At 40.6% G+C, this 7,211-nt stretch overlaps 2 non-coding genes across 2 annotated transcripts; both read right to left on the reverse strand.

Annotated features, from left to right (window-relative positions):
- Positions 1–212: 212 nt before the first annotated feature.
- Positions 213–331, reverse strand: LOC134962619 (5S ribosomal RNA). The gene has a single exon (XR_010188048.1). It is a non-coding gene; the product is annotated as a 5S ribosomal RNA (ribosomal RNA).
- Positions 332–6,886: 6,555 nt separating this feature from the next.
- Positions 6,887–7,005, reverse strand: LOC134962631 (5S ribosomal RNA). The gene has a single exon (XR_010188049.1). It is a non-coding gene; the product is annotated as a 5S ribosomal RNA (ribosomal RNA).
- Positions 7,006–7,211: the final 206 nt, after the last annotated feature.

Below are 7,211 nucleotides of genomic sequence, written 5' to 3' on the forward strand. Positions count from 1 at the left end.
AGAGATTAGAGTAATGATCAAAGGTCATTCCTCTAAGATGATAGACAAAATTCACTTTATACTTATGAGCGTTGAAAACACTGATGATAATAGTAAAACGTTTTGTACATCACGGTAATGGTGCCACTGACATTAGAATAAAATCAGAAAAATAGTAGAAAGTGGTGATACTGCTGTTGGTGATATTTCCACATAAATGAGGAAGAAATCCTGCTCTACAACACCAAGTATTCCCAGGTGGTCTCCCTTCCTGGTACTGACCTGGCCCAACGTTGTTTAGCTTCCAAGATCAGACGAGATCGGGCGCTGGCAACGTGGTATGGTAGTAGAGGGTTTTATGCGAACGCCAATGAGAGTGCACCTATTTAGGAATATGGAAAATATAGGGTAGAGGTTGATAGAAAAGTATCAGATAAGAATCGTGGAAATGTGTGGATCTGCTTTTTACGTTAGACCCGATTCCAAAATTCCCACTCTCGTGGTGCAATGTACCGAGAATCGTAAATGAGAGTCCACGAAAAAAATTTGGTGATCTTAGAGAAATATATTAATCAAATTGACACTAGGATTAGCAGTTGAAAGAAAAACTGGCTGCTGATATGTAATAAAAATATTGAGACAGATAATAACATAATCTGCAATCCTAAGTGAGCTTGATAAATACGTCGTTGCTCTAGTGATGCAATTTTGTTCTAAGGCACAGGAAGGGGCAGGAATCTGTATGAATCAATTTCCAAATGCATTAACACATGAATCACAAGATATTTGCTATTGCCACCGGCTACAAATAAGATATTGGAGTACTAAGAACCTATACTCCTTATGATGCTGCATTAATTGCTGAGGAGGTATGAGGTAATACAGGCAGATAAGAACAAATGCATTGCTGGAAAAAATAGATATATATTGTTTGCATGCAACAACTGGTGAAACTTTGAATGTTATCACTGCTTAAATTATAACCAATTAGGTGCCCCTAATTAGTTGTCACTTGTGATACACATAGAAAGCTAGATAATTAGGGCAGATCAGCTGAGATTTACAGTGAAAATTACTATCCGTGGCATGCAGTCACCGGATAGTAGACCTTACGGTTTCACCAAGGATTGAGAAAGCCAACAGAGCACATAGATGGATGTGACAAGATGCCAGGATAGGGTGGTGTCGACGAGACCCCTGTTGTAGGATGCGGAAGACGCGTTTCGCCCTAAGGCTTGTTCACTTCCGGGTTCCGTGTAGTCCGGTGTGGGGAGCGGGCTTTTAAACCTGCTGCTAGTAGAGCTGTCCAATCCGGAGGCGCTATAAGGTGGGTGTAATCTTATGATGTAGGCGGTTGCTAGGAGACCGCAGCGGTAACATCAAATCAGGAGGACGGAAGGTAATCTCATCTCGCGAGATTACGGACGCCATATTGGATAAGGTGGGTGAGATCTTACGATGTAGGCGGTTGCTAGGAGACCGCAGCGGTAACATCAAATCAGGAGGACGGAAGGTAATCTCATCTCGCGAGATTACGAACGCCATATTGGATATGGGAACGGTGTCTGCTGTTTGTATGGGCAGTTGCTAAGTGACTGCAGCGGCGGAATAGGTGTAACAAATCCGAATGTCTATAGGAATTATCTATAGTGAATACTGATGGTTGCTAAGAGACTAGCTGAGCAAAGCTAGAACGACATTGGAGATTATTAACACGCATTGAGATCTCCGTTATGGATATGGAAAGGATATAGCTATTCTAATGGTGACAATAATGTTAAAAATAAATTTAAAAGCAGGGAAAAATTGAAGAAATTAAAATATATATGAGAGGAAACTATGTATGTGAGAAGAATGGAAAAGATGAAATGATAAAGAAAATAAAACTTAAATATGAATAATTAAATGAGTAGAATTAGGAAATTAATAAGTATACCTGTGCGGCATATTATACAGAGGGTGTGTTGGGAATTGGTGAGGGGTAGGGGAAGGGAAAAAGGGGGGGGAAAAAGAAAGGGGGGAAGTGCCTGTATTAATAGGAATAGAGATTCGAGGGTAGTGAATTAGTGCCTTCATTTGGGGATTAAAAGATGGTTATTTAGGTGAATATAAGTGAAAAATATAAACATTATGTAATAATAAATATCATATATGTATATAAATTAAAATGGGCTGCTGTTAAGAGATTGAGGTGATTGGTGTGTGTGTTAGATACTTGGGAAAATCGGTGTAAGGGTGGTGTGTGGTGGGTGAGTGAAATGTGAGTAGGTATATTGAAATGATGGTGCAATGTGTGCGATGTGGGCAAATGTGATGGTGGGGGATAGTAGCAGTATGGAATTGGTATGGAGGAGAGAAGACTGGGCGAGGGAGATGGGGGCGGGGCGGGGCCTGGGGGGGGAGGGGGGGGGGGGGAGAAAAGTGGGAGGAAATAGGCGGCAATGTGAGGTAGTGTGAGTGAGGTGGGGTAGGTGATTAGAAGTGTGAGGAATGGTGGTGTCAGAGTAAGTGGTGAATCCTATAGGTGGTGTCTGGGAGATTGATGGATAATAAATTCAGAACAATTGATAATGTTCCATTGTGCTGATAAAAATATATTATAAGAAAATAAATAAATAAGAAAAATTTATTATATAAAAAGAAAAATAATATAAATAGAAAAAATGAAATAATATAAAATAAATACAAATGGAAAGGGAAAATTTTTTTAGGTTGGTTAAATTTACAGAAATTGACGTAAGATGTAGATGAAACCTTCATTACAAGAAAACTCCGTAGTTGATAGTTTCATTCAAACCGAAGGGTTTCAGGCTATTTAAACGGAAGATCCATTCACTCTCCTTTTTGAGTAGTTCTTTAGTTATATCTCCTCCCCGTATTCCAAGACGTACTTGATCTAGGCAGAAGGTCTTAAAACCTTTGATGGAGCCTTTATGGACGAAATTGAAATGTCTCGCTACCGATGTGAGCTGTTTCATTCTCTCAAGATCTCGGGAGGCATTGCGGATGTTTCCAAGGTGTTCTAGTATTCTTTCTTTCCATTTACGTGTGGTCATGCCTACATACTTTAAATTGCATTCACATGTTATGCAGTATATCACCGCCTGTGTGTTACAATTAAAGAAATGTTGTAGCTTGACCACCTGGTCAAATCTATCAATGACCGTGTTGGTTTGCAGGATTTGCGGACATGATTTACAGTGGCCGCAAGGAAAAGAACCTGTGATAGAAGGTTTCTTAGTATTTATGGAGATCAAATGGCTGTGCACTAGATGGTCTCTCATATTTTTTGATCTGCGCCAGCTCATTTGTAGTGGGGACTCAAAGAGAGGTGCCAAGTCTGGGTCCAATTGTAGGATAGGGAGATGTCTGGTAATTGCTCCCTTCAACTTCCTCCATTCGGGGCAGAACGTGCCAATAAAACGAACTGTATCTTCCTGCTCCGTGTTCTTACTCTTCTTTCCAAATATTAGACCCTCTCTCTTGGTTGCTGCAACAGCGGTGTATGCCCGTTTTAGTGAGCGTCTGCTGTAGCCTCTATCAAGGAGACGGTTAGTTAGTTCCAAACTTTTGGTTTTGAAGGTAAGGTCTTCTGAGCAGTTACGTCTTAGGCGTAGATATTCCCCTTTGGGGATGTTTTCCACGGTGGGCGGAAAATGGGAACTTGTTTGATGTAGGAGACTGTTGGTTGCAGTCTCCTTGCGGAATAATTCAGTTTCTAAGAATCCTGTATTGGATTTATAGATACTGAGGTCTAGGAATGGTACTCTAGTGGGGCTAATGAAGTGTGTTAAAGTAATGTTAAGTTCATTTTGATTGAGAATCTGAATAAACTCCAAAAGTAAGTTTTTATTGCCGTTCCAAATCAAGAAGACATCATCGATGTATCTTAGCCACAGTATTATATGTGTGGTATATTTTTCATTCTTGATGTTAAATACATGTAGGTGCTCCCACCACCCTAGAAAAAGATTTGCGTATGTAGGTGCGCATGCTGCCCCCATAGCGGTTCCCCTGATTTGTAAGAAAAAGCGGTCTTGAAAAACGAAATAATTTTTAGAAAGAACAAACATGAGTAGTTGCAAGAGAAAATCGGAGAAGTCATTGGAGCCAATTCGGTCCAGGAAGAATTTGACTGCAGACAGGCCTTGATGGTGGTTGATACTGGAGTAAAGTGCCTCGACATCTAAAGTCCCTAAGAGGAAGTCATCCTCAAAATGGATATCGTGAATTTTACGTAATAGATCAGCGGTGTCTTGTAGATAGGATGGTAAGTCAAGAACAAAATCACGTAGATGTAAATCTAAGAAACGACTCGGTTGCTCCAGAAGTCCGCCATTACCTGACATTATTGGTCTGCCAGGTGGCACCTAGATGTCTTTGTGGATCTTCGGCAGAAGATAGAAAGTTGGAGTTCTTGGATTTTGTACAGTCAGATATGCGGCTTCTTGTTTTGTGATGGTTCCCTGTGTAGCAGCCTCTTGTATCAACAAAGTATAGGCTTTTTGGAACCTTTTTGTGGGATCGTTGAGAAGTTTCTGGTAGCAGAGGGGGTTGAGCAGTTGTCTATGGGCTTCCGTAATATACATTTCTGTCGGCCATAGAACAATGTTGCCCCCTTTGTCCGAAGGTTTGATGATTACATCCCGCCATGTTTCCATCTCACGTAATGCTTTCCTTTCTTGGAAGTTGAGATTTCTAGATGGATATTGGTGGGAAGTTTTTATGCGGACATAAATATCGTCAAATTCTTTTGATACCCTGTTAAGAAAAACCCTAATTTCAGGGCTGGTATTGTCAGGCGGAAAGAATGAAGACTTTGGTTTACATTTGGCTCTGTCGGGAGTACTGTCCTGTGTGTTTGATTCCATTAATAGGTCCTCCAAGACTTGGACTGTTTGGAGCTCATCAGCGGATAAGTCAGTGATACCAACACTATCTTGTCTGGTATGATGTTTAGCGAAGAACTTTTTGAGGAGGAGTTTTCTGCCAAATAGTCTAAGGTCTTTCTCCCAAGAGAATCTGTTAAATGATCTGGAGGGTGAGAAAGAGAGGCCTTTGGCCAACACAGCCATGTGTACAGATGAAAGGGGTCTCCCAGATAGGTTAATAACCTGTAATGAGGATGTGGATAGATGAGTTACCGTAGGGTCTTCCTCTGTCGGGCCGGATACCTGGCAGTCCTCGATGTGTCCCAGTCTGGGTTGCGTCTGTCTCCTCTTCTTTCCCCCCCGCCGGGTTTTCCTGGGTTTTTGTCTCGGCCTCTTTGTTTCGAACCCTGGCCTAAAAAACGTGGGGAAAATTCTCCTTCTCCCTGATTAAATCTGGTGTTGTCTGGAGTCTCACTGGATGAGTCCCCACTATTTGAAGATTCAAATTCTGAGAAAGTCGAGTCGTCCCTCTGTCTTCGATTTCTGTTGTAGGATATGGTATTCCACCTGAAAATGTCCCCACGTGAGAAATCTCGTTTGTCCCTGATAAATTTATCCCGCTTTCGATCTACTATTGTTTGTTCATAAAGCTTCAGTTCTTTTTGATGTTTTTCAAAAGCTGTTTGAAATGACAAATCTTTTTCCCAAATCTCTAGGTTGTGACCCAAATCCTCTATTTCTTTTTCCACTTGATCTATGAGTAGTGTGTCATGTTTGACCAGAAGCTGTAATAATTCTTGGGAGCACTTTAAAAGTGCTGTCTCCCACTCGGTCTTCAAATTCTCCGTAGCCAGTGGGAAAGAGGGGAATATTTTGGGTCTCAACCCCCGGGGCACGATCTTATGTTTGATGTAATTCTGTAATGTGGTGATGTCCCACGATAAGCGAGTCCTTTTCTGCAGATTTTTTTGTAATTTAGAGAAGGTCGTTTTCCAGTCAGAGTTAGTGGGGGATTCTTCGAAATTCTCTGAGAAGAAATCACCAAAAGTCTCCGGATTTTGTCGTTTTGTTAGCTCTGCTTTGAGTGAGAAAGTGGTCATAGTAAAGACTACTACGAAAAATTAATTACACGTATAGCTGCTAAAAGGGGCAGATCTGATAAAGAAGAAATTATATGATAAAGAAAATGTAAAGATAGGAAGGAGAAGGCCGTGCCACGGATCAGAGACTGTTTTTACAACAGTAGAGAATGCTGCAAAGAAACTTGGGCGATCCGGCACCGGATTTATAATTAAAGATAGTACTGTAATTAAGAAGAAATACCAAAATTGGACAATAGAGTTCCCTTGTAACTCAAGGGAGAGAAGGGGCAAAAAGTGGCCCTTTCTATGTTGTGTATGGAAAATATATACACATGTATATGTTAGTCTTGTCCTGTTGGTGGTGCACCCAGAGCCAGAAAGTATGCAAACTTTAGAACATGGGGAGAAAAAAGAAGGCTCTTGTGTGGGCGCACTCTTGTAGAAAAAATTCAAAATAATATGATAATTGAGAAAAATTACTTAAAACATAACTTTTATTAGCATAGTTACAATTATATGTTTTTCCCTGAGATCTGTCCTTCAAAATGCAATATATGTAGCATCTTAATTAAAATGTTCTGGTCTCTTTAATGGTAAAGAATGTATGAAAGGGTTGTAGACATTGAATTGGTCATACCCCCATTCCCCTTGACCAGTACAGACTTGCTGTATTGATGGAACCACGGGGTGGTCGACACACAATGATATATGAGAGGTATAAGGTTATGCTCTATGGCTTATAAGAGATTAGAGTAATGATCAAAGGTCATTCCTCTAAGATGATAGACAAAATTCACTTTATACTTATGAGCGTTGAAAACACTGATGATAATAGTAAGAAGTTTTGTACATCACGGTAATGGTGCCACTGACATTAGAATAAAATCAGAAAAATAGTAGAAAGTGGTGATACTGCTGTTGGTGATATTTCCACATAAATGAGGAAGAAATCCTGCTCTACAACACCAAGTATTCCCAGGTGGTCTCCCTTCCTGGTACTGACCTGGCCCAACGTTGTTTAGCTTCCAAGATCAGACGAGATCGGGCGCTGGCAACGTGGTATGGTAGTAGAGGGTTTTATGCGAACGCCAATGAGAGTGCACCTATTTAGGAATATGGAAAATATAGGGTAGAGGTTGATAGAAAAGTATCAGATAAGAATCGTGGAAATGTGTGGATCTGCTTTTTACGTTAGACCCGATTCCAAAATTCCCACTCTCGTGGTGCAATGTACCGAGAATCGTAAATGAGAGTCCACGAAAAAAATTTGGTGATCTTA

Source organism: Pseudophryne corroboree, chromosome 9 (assembly GCF_028390025.1).
Source record: "Pseudophryne corroboree isolate aPseCor3 chromosome 9, aPseCor3.hap2, whole genome shotgun sequence".
NCBI classification, from domain to species: Eukaryota; Metazoa; Chordata; class Amphibia; order Anura; family Myobatrachidae; genus Pseudophryne; species Pseudophryne corroboree.